Raw genomic sequence first — 24,312 nt, forward strand, 5'->3', positions numbered from 1 at the left:
CCCTTATATATGCTATTGGTCATGGGATTTCTTGTTGATTCCCTTTATCAGATTGAGAAAGTTCCCTTTTTGTTTCTCATTTGCTGAGAGGTTTTATTATGAACGGGTATTGAATTTTGTCAAATGCATTTTCAGCGTCTTTTTAACCATATGTTTTTCATGTCTATTCTATTAATGGGAAATATATTAACTGATTTTAAAGTTTTTGTTGAAATTCCAGTTAACTAACATACAATATAATATTAGTTTCAGATGTACAACATAGTGATTCAGCATTTCCATACAATACTCAGTGCTCATCACAAGTGCCCTCCTTAATCCCCATCACCTATTTAATCTACGCTCCCGCTCCCACCCCTCCAGTAACCATCAGTTTGTTCTCAATAGTTAAGATCTGTTTCTTGGTTTGCCTCTCTCTCTCTTTTTTCCCTTTGCTCATTTGTTTTGTTTCTTAAATTACACATATTTAGGTGAAGTCATATGGTATTTGTCTTTCTCTGACTTATTTCATTTCGCGTAATACTCTCTAGCGTATTTGTCATTGCAAATGACAAGATTTCATTCTTTTTTATGGCCGAGTAATATTCCATTATATATATATATATATATATATATATATATATATATTCTCATGTCTTCTTTACCCATTCATCAGTCAATGGACATTTGGGCTGTTTCCATAATTTGGCTATTGTAGATAATGCTGCTATAAACATCAGGGTGCACGTATCCCTTTGAATTAGTCTTTTTGTATTCTGTGGGTAAATACCCAGTAGTTCAATTGCTGGATTGTAGGGTAGCTCCATTTCTAACTTTTTGAGGAACCTCCACACTATTTTCCACAGTGGCTGCACCAGTTTGCATTCCCACCATGAGTGCAAGAGGGTTCCTTTCTCTCCACATCCTCACCAAAACCTGTTGTTTCTTGTGTGGTGGATTTTAGCCATTCTGACAGGCATGAGGTGACATCTCATTGTAGTTTAGGTATTTCTCCTGAGGCAAGGGAAACAAAAGCAAAAATAAACTATTGGGACTATATCAAAATAAAAAGCTTCTGCACAGCAAAGGAAACTATCAACAAAACTGAAAGGCAACCTATGGAATGGGAGAAGGTATGTGCAAATGACATATTCAATAAAGGGTAAGTATCCAAAATATATTTTAAAAAACTTATAAAACTCAACACCCCAAAAATGAATAATCCAGTTAAAAATGGGCAGAAGACATGAATAGACATTTTTCCAAAGAAGACATACAGATGGCCAACAGACACATGAAAAGATGTTCAACATCATTTATCATCAGGGAAATGCAGATCAGGATAATTAAAAAAACCAAAATCGTTGTATTTGATTTGCTAATGTTTTATTAAGGATTTTTGCATCAATTTTAATGAGTGATTTTGGTCTATAGTTTTCTTTCTTTTTGATTTCTTTGTGATACTTAGATACCAAGGGCATAAACCAGTTTAGAGGAGCTCTTGTCCATGTTTTCTGAATGAGTTTGCTTAAGATTGGTATTAGATTTTTCTTAAGTATTCAGAGTATTCACCAGTGAAGCCATCAACTCTTGGAAGTTTCCTGTGAGAAGGTTTTATGTTTCAAATTAATTTTGATATTTGCTTTATTTAAAAATTCCAGTCTTGTGTTTTGGTAAAGTGTTTTTCCAAGAAGTTTGCCATTTCATCTAAATTGTTGAATTTGTTAGTATGAAGTCACGTATGATATTCCCTCTGTAGTTTTCAAATATCTCTAGCATGCGTAGTGATGCCACTTTTAGAATTCCTGAAATTGGTAACTTGTGTTTTGTGTCTTTTTTTCTTGGTTACTTCTAGCTAGGCTCCTGTCAGTTTTATTAATCTTAAAAACAACCTTACATTTGGCTTTCTTCATTTTTTTAATGTTTTGTCTTTTTCTATCTTACTGACTTTTTTCTTTTCTCTTTTTTCTATTTAATTTGGACTTACTTTACTATTCTTTTCATAGTTTCTTAAAGTAGAATCTTGTATCATTCATTTTAAGCCTTTTGTCTTTCCTAATATGAACTTAAAACTACAAAATTGATACTTAAGACCGCTTTAGCTGCAACTCACAAAATTTGATATATTGTGTTTTCTTACGCAGTTTGATTTATCTTCTGATTTCAATTATGGTTTCTTTTTAAACCATGCGTTATTTTTAAATTTTTTAAATATTTATTTATTTTTAGAGAGAAAGAGACAGAGCATGAGCATGAGCATGAGCATGAGCATGAGCATGAGCTGGGGAGGGGCAAAGAAGGAGACATAGAATGTGAAGCAGGCTCCAGGCTCTGAGCTGTCAGCACAGAGCCTGACATGGGGCTTGAACTCACAAACCGTGAGACTGTGACCTGAGCTGAAGTCAGATGCTTAACCGAGTGATCCACCCAGGTGCCCCTAAACCATGGGTTATTTAGAAGTATGTTTCTGATTTCAAAATATTTGGAGATTTTTCCATTTATGTTTTTGTTATTGATTTTTTATCTAACTCTGCTGTGGTTAGAGAACACATTTTTATGATTTAAATCTTTTAAAGTTTATTGAAACTCATTTTATGACCCAGAATTAGGTCTATCTTGGTGTAGGTCAAAGCTGGTTGACAGTAGTTTTCAAATATGATACATCTTCATTGATTTCTTTGTCTTCTTGATTTATCAGTTATTAACAGAAGAGAGCTTAAACCTCCATCTATGATCGTGGATTTTTCTTTTTCTCCCTTTAGTTTTGTAAATTTTCGCCTTACCTATTTTGAAACTCTATTATGGCATACTCATTTAGGATTGTTATATATTCTTGATGCATTAGCCCTATTTTCATTATCAAATGATCCACTTTATCTCTTCTAGTACTCCTTGTTTCAAAGCCTACTTTGTCTGATATTAATGTAGCCTCAATAGCTTTCTTATGCTTCATGTTTGCATCATATATCTTGTTCCACCCTTTTACTTTCAACCTAACCGTGTTTTTATATTTCAAGTGTGTTTCTTGTTAAGAGGATATAGAAGTGCTGATGCACGAGGGCACATGCACCCCAGTGTTTCTAGCAGTGCTATCAACAATAGCCAAATCATGGAAAGAGCCCAAACGTCCATCAACTGATGAATGGATAAAGAAGATGTGGTTTATATATACAATGGAATACTACTTAGCAATGAGAAAGAATGAAATCCTGGCATTTGCAGCAACGAGGATGGAACTAGAGGGTATTATGCTAAGTGAAATAAATCAGCGAGAGAAAGACAGACATCATGTTTTCACTCATACGTGAAACTTGAGAAACTTAACAGAAGACCATGGGGGAGTGTCGCAGACTATGAGTCTGGAGTTCTCTCTTGTGCAGCAAGAGAGCAGATGTAGAATTGAGTATGAGAGAGGCTAATGTCAGGGAGGAGACAAGGCCCCAAACAGGGGTTTCGAATCTGTAACTACTGAGCTCACAAGATATTACACACGTGGTGAATGTGAAAAAACAAGATCTTACGCATGTGAACATGGAGGAAACAATCAGACAGTAATTATTAATTTGTGTGCGTAAGAAGCAAAGGGTCTGGGGTGCAAGTGGAGTTTGTGATCAAAGTACAATGGTGTATTAACGTCAGATGGAAAGTAATTTCCTGTAGGTGATATAAAAAGTTACTCATGATCCCATTCTAACCCATTTATGTAAGTAGAACCTATTTCCCCATAGGGGAAGGGAAGGGGAAAAAATAGTTTTAAACAGAGAGGGAGGCAAACCCGTAGGAGACTCTTAAATACAGAGAACAAACAGGGTTGATGGGGGGGGGGGGGGCGGGGTGGAGAGGGGCAAATGGGTGATGGGCATTGAGAAGGGCACTTGTTGGGATGAGCACTGGGTGTTGTATGTAAGCGATGAATCATGGGAATCTGCCCCCGAAACCAAAAGCACACTGTATACGCTGTATGTTAGCTAACTTGACAATAATCTATATTTAAAAAAATAAATTAAAAAAACAGAGCATATAGTTAGATATTGATTTTTTAAATTGAATCCATGAATATCTGTCTTTTAGTTGAAGTGCTTAATCCACTTATATTTAATGGAATTATTGATATGACTATGTTTAAGTCTATTCTTTATTTCTTTTCTATTTTTTCCATCAGTTATTTATTTTTTTCCTTCTTTTCAGTCTTCTTTCAGATTAATTGAATGTTTTTTGTATTTCATTCTATTTCTTCTATTGGTATTTTAGCAATAGCTTTTTGTATTATTGTTTTTTTAATTGTTGTAGGGATTCTAATATGCATCTTTAGCTTACCACATTTTACACAGAAATTTTATACCAATTAATGTATAATAATATTACAATAATATCGTTACACTTACATCCCTGCTGCCCTTAGTGCTATATCATTGTCATATAAAACTCAAAACACATTTTTGCTATGCTTTAGTGTAACATTCAATTACCTTTAAAAATTGTAATGAAAGAAAGAAAAATTGTGTTTTGTACTTGTTACCTATTTAGCACTTCCAATGCCCTTCATTGCTTACTTTATATCTGAATTTCCATCTGATTATCATTACCCTTCAGTCTGAAAAACTTTCCTTAGGATTTTCATAGGGTGGGTGTGCTGTCAACAGATTTTCTCAGCTTTTGTTTATCTGAAAATGTTTTTATTTTGCCTTGAGTCTTGCAAAGTGGTTTTACTGAACGTAGATTGATATATCAATAGCATTTTTTAAATTTTAGCCCTTTAATGGTGTCATTCTTTGATTTTCAGGCCTCTGTTGTGTCTGATATGAAGCCATCTGTAATTCTTATTGTTTTTCTGTTCATAATGTGTCTCTTTTCTCTGACTGCTTTTAAGACTTTTTCTTTATCATTGTTTGCAGCAGATTGTCTATGGCACTAAGTTTAAGTGAGATTTTCTTTTGGGGGTTCACTAATTTTCCTGGATCTGTGGGCTGCTGTTTTTGGTCAAACTTTAAATGTGTTTTTTTCTGACTCTTTCTTTCTCTGGAATTACAATGTCATGTACCTCAGTGTCCTTGATTTTGCTTCAAAGGTAATTGAGCCTATAAATTATTTTCAATATTTTTTCTCTGTTTGCATCATTTAGGATGAAATAATTGACCTATCTTCAAGTTAATTAATTCTTATTTCTGTTGTGTTCCAATCTATTGTAAATTTTTAAAAAATCAGATGAATTTTTTATTCAGATATTGTATTTTTTAATTCTAGGATTTTCCAGGGGCGCCTGGGTGGCTCAGTCAGTTAAGGGGCCGGCTTCGGTTCAGGTGATGATCTCACAGTTCGTGAGTTCGAGCCCTGCGTTGGGCTCTGTGCTGACAGCTCAGGGCCTGGAGCCTGCTTCGAATTCTGTGTCTCCCTCTCTCTCTGCCCTTCCCCTGCTTGTGCTCTGTTTCTCTCTCTCTCAAAAATAAATAAACATTAAAAATAACTTTGAAAAAATTCTAGGATTTTCCATTTGGTTTATTTTTATAGCTTCTGAATCTCTTCTGAACTTTTCCATCTTTTCATCCATTCTTTTCCTGTATACATTTTTTATTGACATAAAATTTACACACACACACACACTCTCTCTCTCTCTCCCCCCCCCTTTCTCTTTGCCCCTCATTCACTTGCGCCCTCTCTCTCTTAAAAAAAATTCACAAAACAGAATTATCCATTTTATTGTGTGCAATCCTGTGACATTTAGTACGTTCACAATGTTGTGCAATGAAAACTTCTATCTACTTCCAAAATATTTCATCACCCCAAACAGAAACCCTGTACCCACCGAGCAATTACTTCCAACTCCCCCCAGCACCTAAAAACCACTAATCTGCTGTAGTTTTGATTATTGTAGATATTTCTTACAAATGCAATCATATAAAATATGACTTTTTCTCGGGCTTCTTTCACGTAACGTTTTCAAGGTATGTCCATGCTACGAGCATGGATTAGAACTTCATTCCTTTTTATGGCTGTATAATAATCCATTATATTACTATACCGTATAATGTTTTTCCATTCATCAGCTGATGGAAATTTAGATTGTTTCCAGCTTTTGATTATTGTGTATAGTGCTTTGGTTAATATTTACGTGCAAGTTTTTGTTTGAATAACTGGTTTTTGTTGTTGTTGTTACATACATAGGCGTGGAATTTCGGGGTCACATGATAGCTCTATGTCCAGCTTTTTGAGGAGTCATCAAACTGTTTTGTACACCATTTCCATTTTTATCAGCAATGGGTGAGGGTTCCAATTTCTCCATATCCTTGTCAGCATTTGTTATCGTCTCTCTTTTTTACTATTGGCATCTTAGTGAGCGTGAAGTGGTATCTCACTGTGATTTGATTTATATTTCCCTAATGACTATGGTGTTAAACATCTCATGTGCTTATTGGCCACTTGTATATTTTCTCTGTGGAAATGTTTATTCAAGTTGTTTGCCCATTTTTAAGTTGGGTTGTCAGTTTTTTTGTTGTTGACTTGTATGAGTTCTTTATATATTCTGGTTACTAGCCCCTCGTGAGATAAGGCGATTTGCATGTATATTCTCCCATTCTGTGGTTTGTCTTTTTCATTTCCTTGATAGTGTCCTCCAAGGCACAGAAGTTTTAAATTCTGATCCGATCCAATCTATTTTTTTTCCTTGTCGCTCATGCTTTCAGTGTTATGTGTCACAATCCACTGCCAAGTACAAGGTCATAAAGAGGTACACCTGTTTTCTTTTTAGAGTTTTATGGTTTTAGCTCTTACATTTAGGTCATCCATCCATTTTGAGTTAATTTTTGTATACAGTGGGAGGCGGGCTCTCCGCTCTTGCGTGAATTTATTTATTTAGATTAAATCGGCCATTGCTAGTGGTTTCTTGGGAGGGAAAAAATTTCCTTTATCTTGAAAACTGCCATAAGCTCCATATTCTCCTGCTTAATAGCTGCTTTGAACATGTCTCGACCCACCCGCAGAAGGAATGGTGTCAGAAGCTGCAAAACCATTTAGTTTACACTTGACATCTTCAGCCACCTGACACTAACCTACCTTTTCAGGGATACCTCCTGACTGGTCTCTAATTAGATTCTCGAAGTCAAGCAAAGCACCTGCTCCCTGTCCCCTCCTACCTCAACCTCAGCAGCCCTTTCTGTTGTAAGTATCTTGCTGGAGGCTATGTCTGTCTCATTTACCACTGTATCTCCAGCATCCGGCATGATGCCTGGCACACAATAGTGAAGCCACTTCTGACACATGGGACCGGTCCTAGAGCCAATATGTAACATGAAAATCACATGGTCAGAACTACTTCTGATGATGCCTTAGGAGGATGCCACAACAGAGAATGGCATCCTTTCTCTCACAAAGTCCAGCATGGCCAGCCTGTCTTTCAGTGTGGACACAGATCGCTGGGTTGTTCTTTCTGCTTGATCCTCAGATTAAGTAGTTGGCTTGTACTTCCGGTGGGGCATACCATATGAAAGATATATATCTTTAGACAAAAGAATGACACTCAGCAAAGCAAGCTGTTCGCAGTAGGAGTTGGAAGAACAGATTCATGCCTCTTATCTCTCACTTGATCCAGGGTATATATTAATTGAGTGTAATGGTGGCAGGATTTGCCCATGCTATTTAAACAATTCTCTCCTACTGTGTATTGCTGAATTCATGTAAGTGAAATATGCCTCTGAATGCCAATATCATAGACACTCAAAAAGTTTCTTTGCATGGGTGACTTAATTAATTAATGCTGTTCTCTCTACTTGAACGTCTCCTTTTTGTCTCTGCCTATCAAAACCCGATACATTTTCTCAGAGCTGAGCTGATGACCCACTTGTTCCCCCAGCAGGCTAATTATTTCATTTATTAGGTGTCTGTTCTGCAGCAGACAATGCAAAACACCTTATACGCTTTGCCCTCCTTTAATCCTCACAGCAATCCTGTGAGAGAGGAATAATGAATGTTTTTCCTGATTTAGGGATGCAAACACTGAGATCTAGGGAGCTGAACTATCTTGCCCAAGGTAGGTGTCATTTACCTTGTCCTCTGCGCCCTTTAGGCCCCAAAACAGTGTCTGCCATAGAATACGCGCTCAACGAATATTGACCATTGACTGCATAGAGTGACTGTCAGATTCCAAGCCCGTATGCTTAGCTTCTCTGCGAGAGCTTCTTGACCTATTTTGACTCAAAGCCCCAGTCATACTTATCGTATCGACCCCAGCCAAGAATATCTTGTGGATCTTCATTTGCTTTTAATTTGTATTACGAAACCTATCGGTATCTTAAATGCTTTTCCAAATACATCTGCTCCTGCAGAGTCTGATACGCTTCTTTATCTCCCGTGATTCTTCTTCCTAACCCTTACAGCCCCCATAAGCTGTAAGGTCACTGCTATTCAAATGATTTTTAAAAATCATTTTTATTTTTATTTTTTTTTAATTTTTTTAATGTTTATTTATTTTTGAGACAGAGAGAGACAGAGCATGAGCAGGGGAGGGGCAGAGAGAGAGGGAGACACAGAATCCGAAGCAGGCTCCAAGCCGTGAGCTGTCAGCACAGAGCCCAATGAGGGGCTAGAACTCGTCAACCGCGAGATTGTGACCTGAGCCTAAGTCGGACGCTCAACCGACTGAGCTACCCAGGCGCCCCAATTCAAATGATATTTAACAAAACGTTGCTTTGTGTTACAGGGACTTGGGTACATATCTTGATAGGTGCTAACTGACCAGCATCACTCTGAAGCATTCTTCACCAAACCCTGATCTTGACAAACTAAATGTCTAGAGATAATTGTTCTTCTGCCAACACATCCAGTACCTTGACAATCTGGACCAAAATAGATGCCACGCCTCCTGGTTTCCCTCACATAAATGTCCTGCTGCCCAAACTGACCGGAACTGGTCAAAGGATGACTATACTTAAGTTGGCCATGTCGCGGAGGCCGTTTTCGTTGGTAACTGGCAATTTTTGAAGCATCAAAGATTTACAAAATGCATTATGGTTTCATGGAACGCTTGGATTATTCTGAAGTTCTGGTGTAGAAACATATTTAGCTTGTATTAATTAGAAAAAGAGAGACACAGTGATATTCGTGAACTCCAATCTCTCTTCTTAAATGAGCAGGCTTATGGTGAGATTTGCAAACATGGAAATCATGGTTAGAAGAGACCATACAGTAAAAGGATCCAAGTTTCCATTCTGGAAATCATAAATGGCAAAATATTGATCTGGACTAGGCAGAAATGACCAAATGAGACTTCTAACAGAATTTTTCATAGGCTATACCTACGTCATTCCTAGGCTTACTGTAGGTCATGTCCTTTAAATGTATTGTCTCATTTAATTCTCACCACTCTGGGATGTAGGTACCGTTTAAATTTGCATCTTATAGCTGAGGAAACGGAGGCTCACAGATTGTGACTTATTCATGATCATAACCTGTAAAGGAAGAGGTGGAATTTCAGTCCAAATCTAACTCTAGCTCCCGTGCTCCTTTTCGTATACCACGTTGCCTTACAGGGGTCCTTATTAACCTATGTTAATAATAGCCAACATTTATTGGGAATTAGACAATTTACTGAATGCTAGGCATGGTGATAAGCACTTCACATAGAATAGCTCATTTAATCATCAAAACCATTCTACTAGGTAGGAGCTATTGATATTCTCATTATACATCTGAGAGCATTAAAACTTGGGTGGGAAGTTTAGGTAACTTGCCCATAGTTACTCAGCTAGAGAGTTTCAGAGCCAGATTTCAAGCCATTCTGTCAGTTCTCAGAGCTAGAGCCCCTCTACTGCTAGTTCAAATGTGAATATGCATATGAATTACCTGGTGAGGCTGTTAAAAAATGTGGATTCTTTGGCCCCATCCCTGAGAATCGATCAAATAAATCTTTTTTTTAATTAAAAAAAATTTCTATTTGAGAGAGTGAGCGCGTGTGTGCACAAATGGGGGAGGGGCAGAAGGAGAGAAAGAGAATCTTAAGCAGCTACACGCTCAATGTGGCGCCCAACAGAGGTCTCGATCCCACATGACCTGAGCCGAAATCAAGAGTCGGACGCTTAACCGACTGAGCCACCCAAGAGCCCCTCAATTAAGTCTTTTTAAAATAATTTTTTCCCAGCTTTATTCGGGGATAATTGACAATTATAGTTGGAATCATACAGCCTTTTCGGACTGGCTTCTTTCACTTAGAAATATGCAAACTGTAGAGACAATAAGAAGATCAGTGGTGGTTAGGGTTCAGGAGGAGGGAGGAATAAATAGGTAGAGCATAGGGGTTTGGGGAGGGTGGTGAAATTATTCTGTACGATACTACAATGCCGGAGACCCGACATTATGCCTTTGTCAAAATGCATCGAACTATATGACGCAAAAGTGAACCCTAATGTAAAGTGACGACTTTTGTCAATCGTAGTGTATCAATATTGGTTTATCAAATGTAACAAAGGTACCATGCTGATATAATTTTCTTTGGTGGGTCTTCTATCTGAGTAGTATCGGCCTCATAGACTGAGTTGTGAAGTATTCCCTAGGGTAGTGGCCCAATAGCCTTGTTGTTTCCCCTCCTGACATAGAACCTACATGCCACCAATGAACTGGAGTGGGGGATCAGGGCCCAGTATATTTGACCTGCTGTGCCGGGGCTAGAGCTTCTGCCCTACAGGTGCAGGCTGGGTGCAGGAAGGGACTTCAGACCTCTCTGCTGTGCTTGCCTAAAGTATGTTCTGGAACACAGAGCTGGGGCCCTCCCGGAGAGACGGCATGACCCTACACTGCAAGCCAAGGGGAAAGCAGTCCCTATTTTCCTGACTGCACCTGCCAGGAGTAGAGGTCTCAGACTCGTTTTTTCCAAACTGGAGCTGGTGGAGGAGGAAGGGCAGAGCAGGTGATGATTCAAATGCCACAGAGTCCCGTACCTCGATTTAGTAGATTTTCTTGCATGTATTTGTCTCTATTTGCCCGATGCCCTTAGGACACTCTCTGGAGCCTTTCGCTATTGTTTTCTAATTTTTCCAGGTACAGAGTTGTTTACTGGGGAGCTAGTTCACGGCCCTCCTCACTGCACCACTCTGGAAATCTGACGGAAGATTTGAACTTCTGTCACGTTGGCAGATTCTCTCTCTTGCTGACTTGGCTTTGCATAGCTGTGTTGTCAGTTACTCTACGGGGAAGAGAGGTATGTGGTCAGTTACTCTCAAGGAACTGAGGGCGGTTCTGACCGGCAGAGATAAAACAACAAGAAACTGAGACCCTTGGTCCAAAGGGCAACAAAGAACTGAACTTAGCCCACAAACATGTGAGCTCACAAGTGAATCCCCAGCGGAGCGTCAAGATGCAAGCAGAACCCTAGCCCATACCTGCACCGTCGTCTTTGTGGGATCCCGAGGCAGAGGACCTGGGAAAGCTGGTGTCACGACCCCCGACCCACAGAAACGACGAGATCATAAATGCCCATTGTTATAAACCACATCATACCGGAACATTTTGAAAGCAAGTTGGTTCTGTAATATTATGTGCGTTTCTTCATTAATGCATTAAATAACAAGATCTAGCAGGGGATCTAATGTTTGCCATTATTTAGAAGAACCGATGAGCATAAACTGTATCTCAAGGTATCTGCAACAATAGCAAAGTGAAATGAAAATACATGTGATTGCTGTTGGTGACAGATTTACAAGTACCGTTAATATTACTGTGGATGGTAGCCTACTCTGATCCTTGAAAGAAATGTTAAATTTATTTAGATGTTAGTGAAAATAAAGATTTAGACTTTCTGTCTCCTAAATTATACAGGCCCCCTGCATTCTATCCGCGAAAACCCTCAAGGTTAAAAACCTCTGATACAGAGTCATTGTTTGCTAAAGTCCCCTGATTATCTGTCTTTTCTATTCCTGTGTAAGTAGCCTCTCTGCCCTAGGTAATTCTGTCTCCTTTCCCAATATGTCAACTGGAAGTTTCCTCTCTCTTTTCTAAACTTTTTTTTTTTTATTTTGAGAGAGAGAGAAAGACAGAAAGAGAGAGGGCACACAGCCAGGGAGAGGGGCTGAGAGACAGAGAGAGAGAGAGAGCATCTTTTTTTTACATTTTAAAGTTTATTTATTTATCTCAAGGTAATTTATTGTTAAATTGGTTTCCGTACAACACCCAGTGCCCATCCCAACAGGTGCCCTCCTCAATGCCCATCACGCATTTTCCCCTCTCCCCCATCCCCCATCAACCCTCAGTTGACTCTCTGTATTTGAGTCTCTTATGGTTTGCCTCCCTCCCTCTCTGTTTGTAACTTTTTCCCCCTTCCCCTCCCCCATGGTCTTCTGTTAAATTTCTCAAGTTCCACATAATGAGTGAAAACATACAGTATCTGTCTTTCTCTGACTGACTTATTTCACTTAGCATAATACCCTCCAGTTCCATCCACGTGGCTACAAATGGCCAGATTTCATTCTTTCTCATTGCCGAGTAGTATTCCATTGCATACATAAACCACATCTTTATCCATTCCTCAGTGATGGACATTTAGGCTCTTTCCGTACTTTGGCTATTGTTGAAAGTGCCGCTATACACATCGGGGTACAAGTGCCCCTCTGCATCAGCACTCCTGGATCCCTTGGGTAAATTCCTAGCAGTGCTATTGCTGGGTCATAGGGTAGATCTATTTTTAATTTTTTGAGGAAACTCCACGCTGTTTTCCAGAGTGGCTGCACCAGAGAGAGAGAAAATCTTAAGCAGGCTCCATGCTAAGCATGGAAACTGAAGAGGGGCTCGATCCCATGACCCTGGGATCGTGACCTGAGCCAGAATCAAGAGTCAGATGCTCAACAGACTGAGCCACCCAAGCACCCGCCTAAACTTTTTTTGGGGGGGTGTGTGTGCACCAATTAATTGAAATTAATTATAACAAATTTAATATCTCTCAAAATTTTAAACGTACATAACTTGGTCCAGAAATTCTGTTTCTAGAATTCATCCTGCAGGTGGACAAAGATGTATGTGGAAGGATATTCGTTACAATGCTGTTAGTAATGCGAAACAGCTAAATGTACAACAGTAGAAATTTTGTTGTATAAATTACCATTCACCTTGCAACTATTAAAAAAGACCGGGAATTATATGTACTGCTAAGAAATGAGCTTCAGGATTTATGAAGCAAAAAACCCACAGTTCGGGAAACTAGGTATAGTGTGTTTCCAGTTGATTATGCGTACAACTTTTCTGAATTATACACAAGCAACATTACTACCGTGTACCTTTGGGGGACAAGAAGGAGGGTCTCCGAGTCTGAAGTTGGACATGTGATTTTCGTTGTATACATGTGGTTCCCAAATTGTGCACCAAGTTGCCCCGAGGCACTGGTGGATGATGTAAAATTTTAAGACAAACATGGTGATTACAGACACTGTGAGATTGTGAAAATTACTAGGTAGGGGTAGTTCATAGTTTCAGCCTTAGATCATGATACTTTCCATGATGTTGTATCTTTGCAAATTTGAGTTTGGGGCAGTTGCTATGATAAACTAACAAATGACCCCGTTGGATCATCTCAAAGACACCCCAGCACGATTCAATTTAGCTTCAACCAGAGCTTGAACTGAAGAGGCCCCTGCTAGTATAGTTAAAAAGACCCAGAGGAGATTCTCATTACTAAATAAGGAAAAAGTCCCCGAACCCCCGACAGTATTACTATAACATTAGGTACGGGTGCCCGGGTGGCTCAGTCGGTTAAGCATCCGACTTTGGCTCAGGTCATGATCTCGCAGTCTGTGAGTTTGTGCCCCATGTCGGGTTCTGTGCTGGTGGTAGGGAGCCTGCTCGGGATCCTCTCTCTCTCTCTCTCTCTCTGACCCTTCCCCACTTGCACTCTCTCTCTTTCTCAAAATAAATAAACTTTAAAAAATATTAGATAGACATCGGGGCACCTGGGTGGCTCAGTTGGTTAAGCGTCTGACTTCTGACCTTAGCTCAGGTCATGATCTCAAGGTTCAGGGGCCCGAGCCCTGCATCGGGCTCTGTGCTAATGACATGAAGCCTGCTTAAGATTCTCTGTCTCCCTGTCTCTCTGCCCCTATTCTCCTCCTGTTCTTCCCCCTCCTAAATAAATAAATAAATAAATAAATAAATAAATAAATATTAAGATCAGGTAGATATCATCAACTTATGTTTTAGAAAATCAAGACTTTGTTAGGCATTGTTAGCAGAAGGAGGTGACCTTGAAAGATGCTCAGATTAAGGTAACAGGATGTGATAACTGAGGAAGAGTAAAGTCAGAATTAATGTGCATATTTCTATCTTGGAAGCCATTAACGGGGCTCATGGCTGCTTTCTGAGACAGAGCAGCTCAGTGTTTCTGGTTCATCTCTTTTGACTGAGAGTGTCTTTGCTAGACTCACCACATTTCCTCAGTGCTCTGTCCACAGGCAGAGGGATTTCCTCTAAATGTATCGAAGGTAACTATAGGGAACCAGGGGTCACGGCCCGGCTCCTTCCTTCCCCTGGGTGCTGTGCAGGGCCCCTGGCTCCAGGGACTTGACTGAGGGTGGGCACCCATTAAGATTGTGGCACAGTCAGGACTCCGAAGTAGGTTCTCTGGTCCAAGTTCAGTGCTTGATCCATTCCACGTCACTGCCTCCAATGTGGGAGCCCGAGGAACTGATGTTTCATGCTTTGACTAACTGTAGACTTAGGGAGCCCAGCAGACAGAGTGTTAAAGTTCTACATGTGAGAGCTCTCTAGTCCTCAGTGTCCTCATCTGTTTGATGGGGACGATCATATATACCTCATGGGCTTTTGTGACCATTAAGTGAGATCATTTGGACAGAGCACTTAAGGTAGTGTTCTAGCTCAGGGCGAATGTTCAGTAGATAGTGAGCCCCACTCTTGGCTAAGAACCTGATCTCTGATTATTAATGGTGGGGCTACTGAGAAGAATTTGATGTGAGTTCTCTGCCTGGAATAATCTTGACTGTTTAATGGCGAAAGACTACCATTAGAACTTGTGATTGGGGTCCTTCATGTCCTATTTTGCCTCCTTTTCGTCTCCTGTGCTCTGGTTAATCCCATTCACAGATTATTTGTTAGTACTCAGGAGTAGAGGGTCAACAGCACGGAACATTGCTTCTCTCCGTAGGATTTGCATTTTCTCCGGGACCAATGGTGCAAGTCCCGGCCCTGGTTTAGAGCAGAGTTTCTCAATCTGAGCATTCCTAACGTCGTGGGCTGGCTAATTGTTGTGGGGGACTTCCGCGCGCGTTGCGGGGTGTTTCACAGCATCTCCGGCCTCAATTCGCTAGACGCCAGGAATGCAACGACCCCCGTTACAGCGACGACAATTAAAGATATCTCTAGACGTTGTCAAATGTCCCCTGGGAAGAAAAATCCCCTGTAGTTAAGAAGCATTGGTTTAGAGGATTCCGTGACGAAGTGGGGTATTCCAGGCTATCTTAACATCACAGCGGGGATTGTAAGTGCCCACAGGGGCCAGGCAGAGATGGAAATGCCAGGAAGCAGACGAGTACAGTGCAATAAAGAGTGGCGAGGCCTGTGGCAAACTAGACAGCATATGCCATATCCAGGGCTATTCAAAATCAACATTAAAATGAAAAAAGCTCTCTGGTGCAGACAAAGAACATCTGAGAATTAAAATGGGCTGCCAGTTTGGAGCCCCAGCTGCAGACAGTCCCTTGGAACGAACGCCTTGACTCCCCATCCTTCTTCCGCTGTGCTCCCCCGCCCCGTCTCCCTCTCCTGCCCTCGAGACAAGGGTGTCCCCAAGTAGTCAAGGCACATCAGGTCATCCTAAAACGCAAAATTAATTTTAAATTCCGCTAAAACTTTTCAAATATCTATGTGCTACTCAAATGAACAGGTTTCAAACACCCTCCAATAATTCGAAGCTGCCTGTTTGTGAAGTGGAAAGGACCATGGCGCGTATGAACGGTAAAGGCAGGAAAGAAAATCCACAAAAGAACGCCAGAAAAACACAGATCAGAATGTTAACCGGGGTTGTGTCTTTGTGTGTGTGTGTGTGTGTGTGTGTATTTTTTTCTTCTCTATTTTTGCTTTCCTGTATTAACACAAAATAAAGGTTAACGTCATACCGGGGAAAAGCCTGCCCTTGAAAGGAGAGTTCTATGCCATCCAGCGCTTGCTCAGGTGGGGAAGGTGTCAGGAAATCAAATGAATGATCGAAATTCCAGGGGCCATGCCAGCCCTCCCCAGCCCGACACTGTTGGAGGCTTAGGGTCTGATGAATAACAAGAGAACCCAGAGTTCCCCGCGCGTGGTTATTAACATTAATAATAATCGGGACACTAATCTCTGCCTACCGCGTTCTGTTCTCTGGTCGCTTTCTGCTGCTGTTTAATGACGCGCTTTTGCTTTTTCCCATGTACCCCGCATTATACACACGCTGTACTGCTCCTACCTTCCCTCGATTTATGCATGGCTCTAGCAGATGGTTGGGCCAGTCCACCTCCGGTGCTGTTTAGCATAACAGAGAGCTCGACAACTGGGGCCGCTCACAAGGTTCAGCTTGGATTCTGGATCCTGGTGCGGTGAACGCACTGGGTGATGGCCAGCGCTCTCCGACCTACCTTGGCGGCAATTAAGCCTGGGTTTTCCTGTTTGCTTTTTAAGAGTCATTTGTCCTCTCTCCTTTTATTCTAGTCCCCCTAATCCTTTCCCTGGGTGTTCCTTAGATTTCTGTGAGACTTCCCACAGTGGTGGTAGGGACGGGGCATTTTCCAGAAAAAAAAAAAAAAAACCCAAAAGGCCATATTGAAAATCCGGGAATAGGCGTCTCTGCCTCATCTCTGGTTTTGGTGACTGAGTGTTGGTGAGGGCTGGAGGGTCAACTCTCACCAGCCTGGCAGGAGTTTTGAACCCACGAAGATATGAGCCATTAAAGAAATTGGGATTGACTTGAACACACTTCCAGTCTTTTGAAGCATGTGGAGTAGTTACAGCCACCTCCCAGGAGCCTGGTCTTCTGGCCGCCTCAATTCAGACCTCCATTTCTCCCCATGCTCTTAGTACGTTGCTTTTAAAGTCCTACAGGCCTGAGGAGTACTTAGGGATGCTTGCTATGACAAAACAAGCTTTCTTTCTTTTTCCCATCCAGTCTGGGTCCTAAGTCCTTTTAGTTTTTACGTACGAAGGACAGATTTCATGGCAAGGACATCTGAGGAGCCGTTATTGTTCTAGGATGCTACAGTCTTTGCCTTGATGACTTAGGATGCACACAGCTTGAGATGACAGAGCAGTAAAGTGCCAGCCTGAAGTTTACCGTAATATGTCGTTTCCATGTGGATAGAAGAAATTGATTTCTAACTCATAAAATATATCCCCGGATGCCAGTCATTACGCACTTTTCCAGCGTCAGCTCAAAAGTACTCCGAGCAATGTGTTCACACAAGGCAGAAAAGGGGGAGCTGCTTTCTTCTCACCCCAGGTGAAGGAGGGGAAAATGGAACTTTGTGGAGAGGAAGCCAAGAAAACAGTTGGGATGGTGTGATTGTTGGGGGAGGAGCCTGGATAAATGGTGGTCTCCATATATTTTCAGGACGGCTCTTTTCTCTCCAGAGCTGGAGGAAAATCAATATCTTGTTTTCAGATGGGTAAATGGAGTCGTCTCTTTAAAGTGCCCCGGTCAGTTCACCACACGTCGGGCAGCTGCTGCTTTCCAGGCTGCCCCGCGATTCCCAGGCTAGGAGGATTGACAAGGCAATGATAAACTAACGTGCCCCCTCAGCTCTGGGTGTGCGCCATTGTTCCCGCAGCTGAGACCCTCTGCTGCTATTTGCTTTCTCCCACATACATTATTCAACAGCCCAGGAAAAGGCCAAGAACCTCTTTCATTCAGGAATTCTGTATTAAAATAATCAATTTCAAACTGAAGCCGGGAAGGCCAGCTTGCTACAGGGAGAGCCTATTAATAAGCCACCAGTCTTTTCCATTTGCATTGAACTCATGCTGTATTGTGGTAATATGGGATTATTTTTTTTTTTTTCAGTTTCCTCCAAGAAACTAAACATCACATTGGTTCTCCTGCTCTTTCATAAAGAGCGTGTAGAAGAGCTTCTTCGTTTGATCCTGTCATTAATAGAACACTAGAGGCCATATTTGTGCCTGCAACTCTGCAGTGGCTAATTCTGATTTTCAAAGTGCTTTCGAAAAGCCATTAACTCTCCATGAAATGTAGCAGGAAGAAAAGTTTTCGAGTGTTTTGTTTTGCATTCATTGGCCTTACATTTCTTGTCTTGGCTCTCCTGCCCCCTGCCTCTAACCATCCCCCCACGTACACACACACACACACACACACACACACACACACAGAAGTTGTGATATTCAAGCACCACGCCAAAAAGTTAGAAACCTCACGTATGTAAGTGAAGAGAAGTTTTAAGTGCCTTTTCAGCAGCACCATGAGATGCTTTCCCAAATGGGTGAGCTTTTTCTATTTGGTTAATCAAGGGTTAATCAGAAACTGCCTTTTGTGGCTGCCTTGCTGTCAGAATTCTTTCTAAGTTTACATCAGTTCTTTTTCATGCCTTTACAAACCTCAGTGACCAAAAAGTAACTATTAGTAATCACCGTTATGTAACCAGTTCAGCAAGCATTTATGGAATCCCCACTGTGTACACAGGAAGTCCTCAGAACGTTAACTTGGGGCATCCCAGTGCATCGGTCTGGATTCCCCAAGTGTCCCACGAAACATAGATTTTTCATAGGGTTGCCAGATTTGGCAAATAAAAATACAGGGCACTTTGTTAAATTTCAATTTTAGAGAAACAGTTCTTTAGTATAAGTATTGTTCTGTGCAATATTTCAGACATAGTTATGCTGAAAAATGTCATTGCGTATCTCAGATTTAACTGGGAGTCCGATATTAGATCTAGAAGCCCCACATTTTAAAGGAATTCTTGCTGTGTTCTTGAGGTTTTTGACATTGCTGTTTTCTGCTTCACCCTCACCTCCAGAGCTTAGGATAGAAATGGATTCACCAAAGTCTTTGTAGGATTCGTGTTGATCAAAATTTTACTTTTCCATGTAAGAAGAAGCTGTTTCAACAAATTTATACTGGGGTCCTCTTTCCTCTTGTTTCTTCAACAGGTGGCATAAAATAAATATTTTTCAAATTTTTGTGCTAAAAATAAATTATTGGGGCATCTGGGTGACCCAGTCAGTTAAGCGTCTGACTTTAGGTCGGGTCATGATCTCGTGACTTCATGGGTTCGAGCCCCCCCACCCACTGGGATCCACACTGACAGTGTAGAGCCTGCCTGGGATTCTCTCTTTCCCTCTCTCTTTCTGCCCCTGCCCCACTTGTGCGCACTCTCTGTCTCTCAAAAGAAATAAATACACTAAAGAAATAAATTATTAAAAATACCAAACTATTTAAAAGTAATTCTAGGGGCACCTGGGTGGCTCAGTCGGTTAAGAGTCCGACTTCGGCACAGGTCATGATCTCATGGTCCATGGGTTCGAGCCCCGCGTCGTGCTCGGTGCTCTCAGTTCGGAGCCTGGAGCCTGCTTCGGATTCTGTGTCTCCTTCTCTCTCTGCCCCTTCCCTGCTTGGTCTCTGTCTCTGTCTCTGTCTCTCTCAAAAAATGAATAAATGTTAAAAAAATTTTAAAGTAATTCTAAAATAACTCATAAAAACGAACATTCCTATCCCAGCAGTTGATGGATCTTATAAAAATAAAATTACCGGGAATAAGTCAATGTGTATCCTATACTGTGCCAAGATTTGCTAAGGATTAGAGAGAGAAAGCAGAGGCAAATGTATCCATGGAAGTGCCTAGGGCAGGGATACTCAATGAATAGGAGTTGTAACTGACCACGAGCACGTCCCAGCAGAGGAGAGACCCACAGGAGTAGCTCCTTGCAACCAGTGGGCATCCCGGAGGACAGAGGACTCAGGCGGCCTAGATTCTGAAAGCAGGTAAAGTTAGAACTGCCAGAGCACATGGCTGTTGTCTACAAGGAAAAATTCTGGTTAATTCTTTAAGGGCAGGACACCTGTGATTGATGGGCACTGGGTGGTGCGTGTAGTTGACGAATCACTGAATTCTACTCCTGAAACCAATATTGCACTGGATGTTAGCTAACTAGAAATTAACTAAAAATTTGGAAGAAAAAAGTTCACTAAGGGCAACCTAGGTGCTGAGGGAGCTAACACACAGTGACTGTTCCGCAGGAGCTCGAAGTGTAGTCGCAAAAGGCAGACAGCCACAAGAGTGCACCCAAGACAATCTGGGTGTCAAGAGATTGGATATAATAGCAGGCGTATTTATTACAGGCTTGCTAGGTGCCGGGTACTGTGCTAAGTGCTTTACATGCCTTGTTTCCTTTATCCTCATAGTATGCCTTTGATCTTCTTTCGGAGCTCGAAGGAGGGAGAGAATGCCACTGAAAATTCAGTCTTTCAACGCAGTAAGTATATGAGTCTCTTTTCTGTACCATTTATCTAATTTGCCTGGTCCAATGCTAATAGTATGTTGATTTAATTAGATTGCAGTGGCTTTATAACGTGTCTGGATATCGGGTCCTACAAAATGACATTTTAATTTATCGAGGGAAAAGGTGATTTAATAAATGATAATACATCTGACAGCTTCCTAGAGGAAAATAACATTGCATGGGCCCTATCTTTTACCATAGATTAAAAAAAATTGCAGATGAAGACTTAAATATAAACAAAGTAATAAAAATCTTGCAAGAAATTCCTAGAGACTACATGGACAAAACAGAGGACAAGACTGGATACTCAGAAGCTATAAAAGAAAAGATAGACTTACTAGATGTTGTACGAATTGAAAACTTCTATATGGCAAAAGAAACCGTAAACGACGTCTACAGATAGGAGATTTATAAAATTATTTGTGATGCAAGGGACAGACAGAAGTGTATCTACAATATACCAAGAGGTCTTTCAAATTGAACAGAAGGGGACAAACACCCCAGAATAAAAATCAGCAAAGGATGTGGAGAGGTGCATTCATAGAATGGTCGTCAACCCAAAAGGCAAAGAAAACCTATGACAAGATGCTCAAATTCGCTAGCAGTCAAGGAGGCTCAAACTGTGTAATAATGGAGTATCAGGTTGTATCCATCAGACAGGTAAAATTTTAAGTGGTATGACTTCTGGGCGCCTGGGTGGCTCAGTCGTTAAGCATCTGATTCGGCTCAGGTCATGATCTCACAGTTGGTGAGTTCGAGTCCCAAATTGGGTGAGCTCGAGCCCTGCTCTGGGTAAAAACACGAGCCCCGGGTGAGAACTGCTTCTCTCTCCCTTTTTCCTCTCTCTCCTTCTCTGTCCTCTCTCCTCCAAAAAAGTGATACTATGTCTTTCTGAATGGATGTTGAAAGATCCTACAATATGCTTCACCTCAGCAATCCTGCTCCTGAGAATATGTCCCATGGAAATAAAAGCACAATACACCAGGTTCTATATACAAGCATGTTTATTGCAGCATTGTTCGTAGGCACACACAGACACACCCACCCACACCCATCCGCTGCCCCCCGCCGAAATGAAAACAAAGAGAATGCTATAAATAGGGAGGACGCCTGAATAAATTGATAATACAGTTGACCCTTGAACTACGTGGGAGTTAGGGGTGCCAACCCCCCACGCAGTCCAAAATCCACCACACGTAACTTTTAAATCCCCCCGAAACTTAACTACTAACAGCCTACTGTGGACCGGAAGCCTTACCGATAACATAAACAGTTAACACATATTCTGTATGCTATATGTATCGTATACCGTATTCTTATAATAAAGTAAGCCAGAGAAAAAGAAAATGTTATTTTAAAAACCATAATGGAGAGAAAAAAACATTTACCATGCTATCCTGGATTTACCTAAAAAAAAGCTTCAGATCAATGGACCCATGCAGTTCCAACCCACACTGTTCAAGAGCCAACTACACATCAATGCAGTGGAATATTACACAGGCATCAAAAAGAGGGAACTAGCACTCTATCAGTGTGTGTGGAAGTAAGATGCAGAAAAGTGTGTTAAGTGTATCATTTTTATGAAATATGTATTTGAAGGTGTGTGTGTGTGTGTGTGTGTGTGTGTGTGTGTAGCTTGTATATAATTATTTGTCCATGAAGAAAAGTATTGAGAGGGCACATGCCGAGTTGTTATTATGCGTTAGAAGAGTAGAGTGGAGAGGGAGGCGGGGCAGTAAACGCTGTGGGTGGAAGAGTGAGCCATGTCCAAAGGGGAAAATACAGTGATGGCACTGAAGAAAAACCCGGTGCAAGTGTGTATTTTTCTTCTTTAAGAAGGCTAGGAAGTTTTTGGCAAATAGGTCTACTGCTGGTGACTGCAGCTGTCAGGATGTGTACGAGGCAAACTCTCCTTGCTGGGGAAGAAAATTCCCATCGCTGTGAAGTGGAACCTTCATTAGAGTGTGGAGACCAGGGTTTTGCCCAAGACCATGAAAATGTACATGGTGCATCCATCCACTTTATTTTTATTTATTTATTTATTTAAAACGTTTGCTTATTTTTGTTTATTTATTTTTTTAATGTTTATTTATTCTTGAGACAGAGACAGAGCGTGAACGGGGGAGGGGCAGAGAGAGAGGGAGACACAGACTCTGCAACAGGCTCCAGGCTCTGAGCTGTCAGCACAGAGCCTGACGTGGGGCTCGGACCCACGAGATGTGAGATCATGACCTGAGCCGATGTCAGAGGCTTAACCGACTGAGCCACCCCGGCGCCCCGAAATGTTTGTTTATTTTTGAGACAGAGAGAGAGCGAGCATGAGCGAGGGAGGGGCAGAGAGAGGGAGACACAGAATCCAAGCAGGCTCCAGGTTCTGAGCTGCCAGTGCGGGCCTCGAACCTACGAGCCACGTGATCATGACCTGAGCCCAAGTCGGACGCTTAACCGACTGAGCCGCCCAGGCGCCCCTGCACCCATCCACTTTAAATAATGCGTTTCAAAGTTTAACTCCTAGTTAGCAAGAATTGCCAGCTAAAATGGGAAGCTCCCCCAATGTCACACGTTGCAATATAAGCCACGTCTGGGTCCTGTCCTTAATTATGGAATCGATTTGAGGGTTGTTCCTTTGCCCCTGCGCCGAAGTTGCTCCTGTTTCCTCAAATTCCATCTCAGTGGTAGGCTTCTGGGAACTGGGTGGGCTGTCTTTTAAGTACTTTTAAGTTTTTAAGTCAAACTAAGTAAGAAAATATATCCTGGAAGAGTTATAAGATATCTATGCTGCATTTCTAATAAGGTGCTTGCAATGGGTAACGGGAAACTTCCCATTCACAGTTCCTACAGCCCGCAAGGGGGTCCGTCGCGCCAAAAAAACCCAATCCAATACACAGATGCAGGATACAGCCTTCTTCATCTCTCTGGGCAAAACATGACAAGAGCCTGAGCTGAGGCTTTGGCCGTGGGTGTGGAAAAGACAGTCTGTTTCCCTCAGCCGTGTGAATATCTGAAGGGGGGCACTGAGATGGTACCATTTATAGAAACAGACAAGTCTGGTAGAAGGGTAAGTTGGGGGAGGTGAGAGATTTTTGACTGTCCACAAGTGGAGTTTGATATGCATGCCAGGCATGGGGGAGGTCAAGGTTGAGCAGCGACTTGGAAATGTGAGACTTGAATTTAGGAGAGAGGTAAGGTCTGTGAGAGGCGGAAATAGAAGCCTGAATTGCCGAGAGCCTAGAGAGAGAAGAAAAGAGAGGAGAGGCAGAGACTGTAAATATCACCTCCTGCAGGAACGGGGGGAGGAAGGATCCAGGTGTTGGGAGAGGTGGGACAGCGAAGCCGGAAGTAGAGAGGGCCAATGTCTGCCACCAAAGCTGTGGTTTGGCGAAAGAGCTTGATCGGCACCAGCCAATGCTGCCTACGGGGTGGAGGTGTTAAGGACAGGCAGGCGGCAAGTACTCGGAGTAGGCGATTAGAAGTGGCGATCTCAGGAAAGCGTATCAGTAATGGATTGGAAAGCCAGATCGTGAAGCTTTAAGGAGTAGTCGGTAAAGAGGCGGAGGAAGTACACGTAGACTATACTTAAAAGATGTTCATGGTGAAAGGGTAGCACAGTGAGAATAGGGTTAAAGGAGAGTGACTTGGGGCTAGTAGGAATGTGATCATGCGTGAGGGTGGAGAGAAAGGAGCCCAAGTGACAGGGGAGACAGAGCTTTAAGAGGGAGATAATTAGTTGATAGAACAATGGCCCTCGGCAGCAAGGGAAGTAAGCCTAGGACCGGGGAGGGAATACAGGTTTCTTTAAGACTTGAAGGAAGGAGAGGAAAAGGACCAGTGAGTGGGGGATGGATGGATGGATGGATGGATGGATGGATG

This window comes from Leopardus geoffroyi, chromosome X (assembly GCF_018350155.1).
Source record: "Leopardus geoffroyi isolate Oge1 chromosome X, O.geoffroyi_Oge1_pat1.0, whole genome shotgun sequence".
Classification (NCBI taxonomy): Eukaryota; Metazoa; Chordata; class Mammalia; order Carnivora; family Felidae; genus Leopardus; species Leopardus geoffroyi.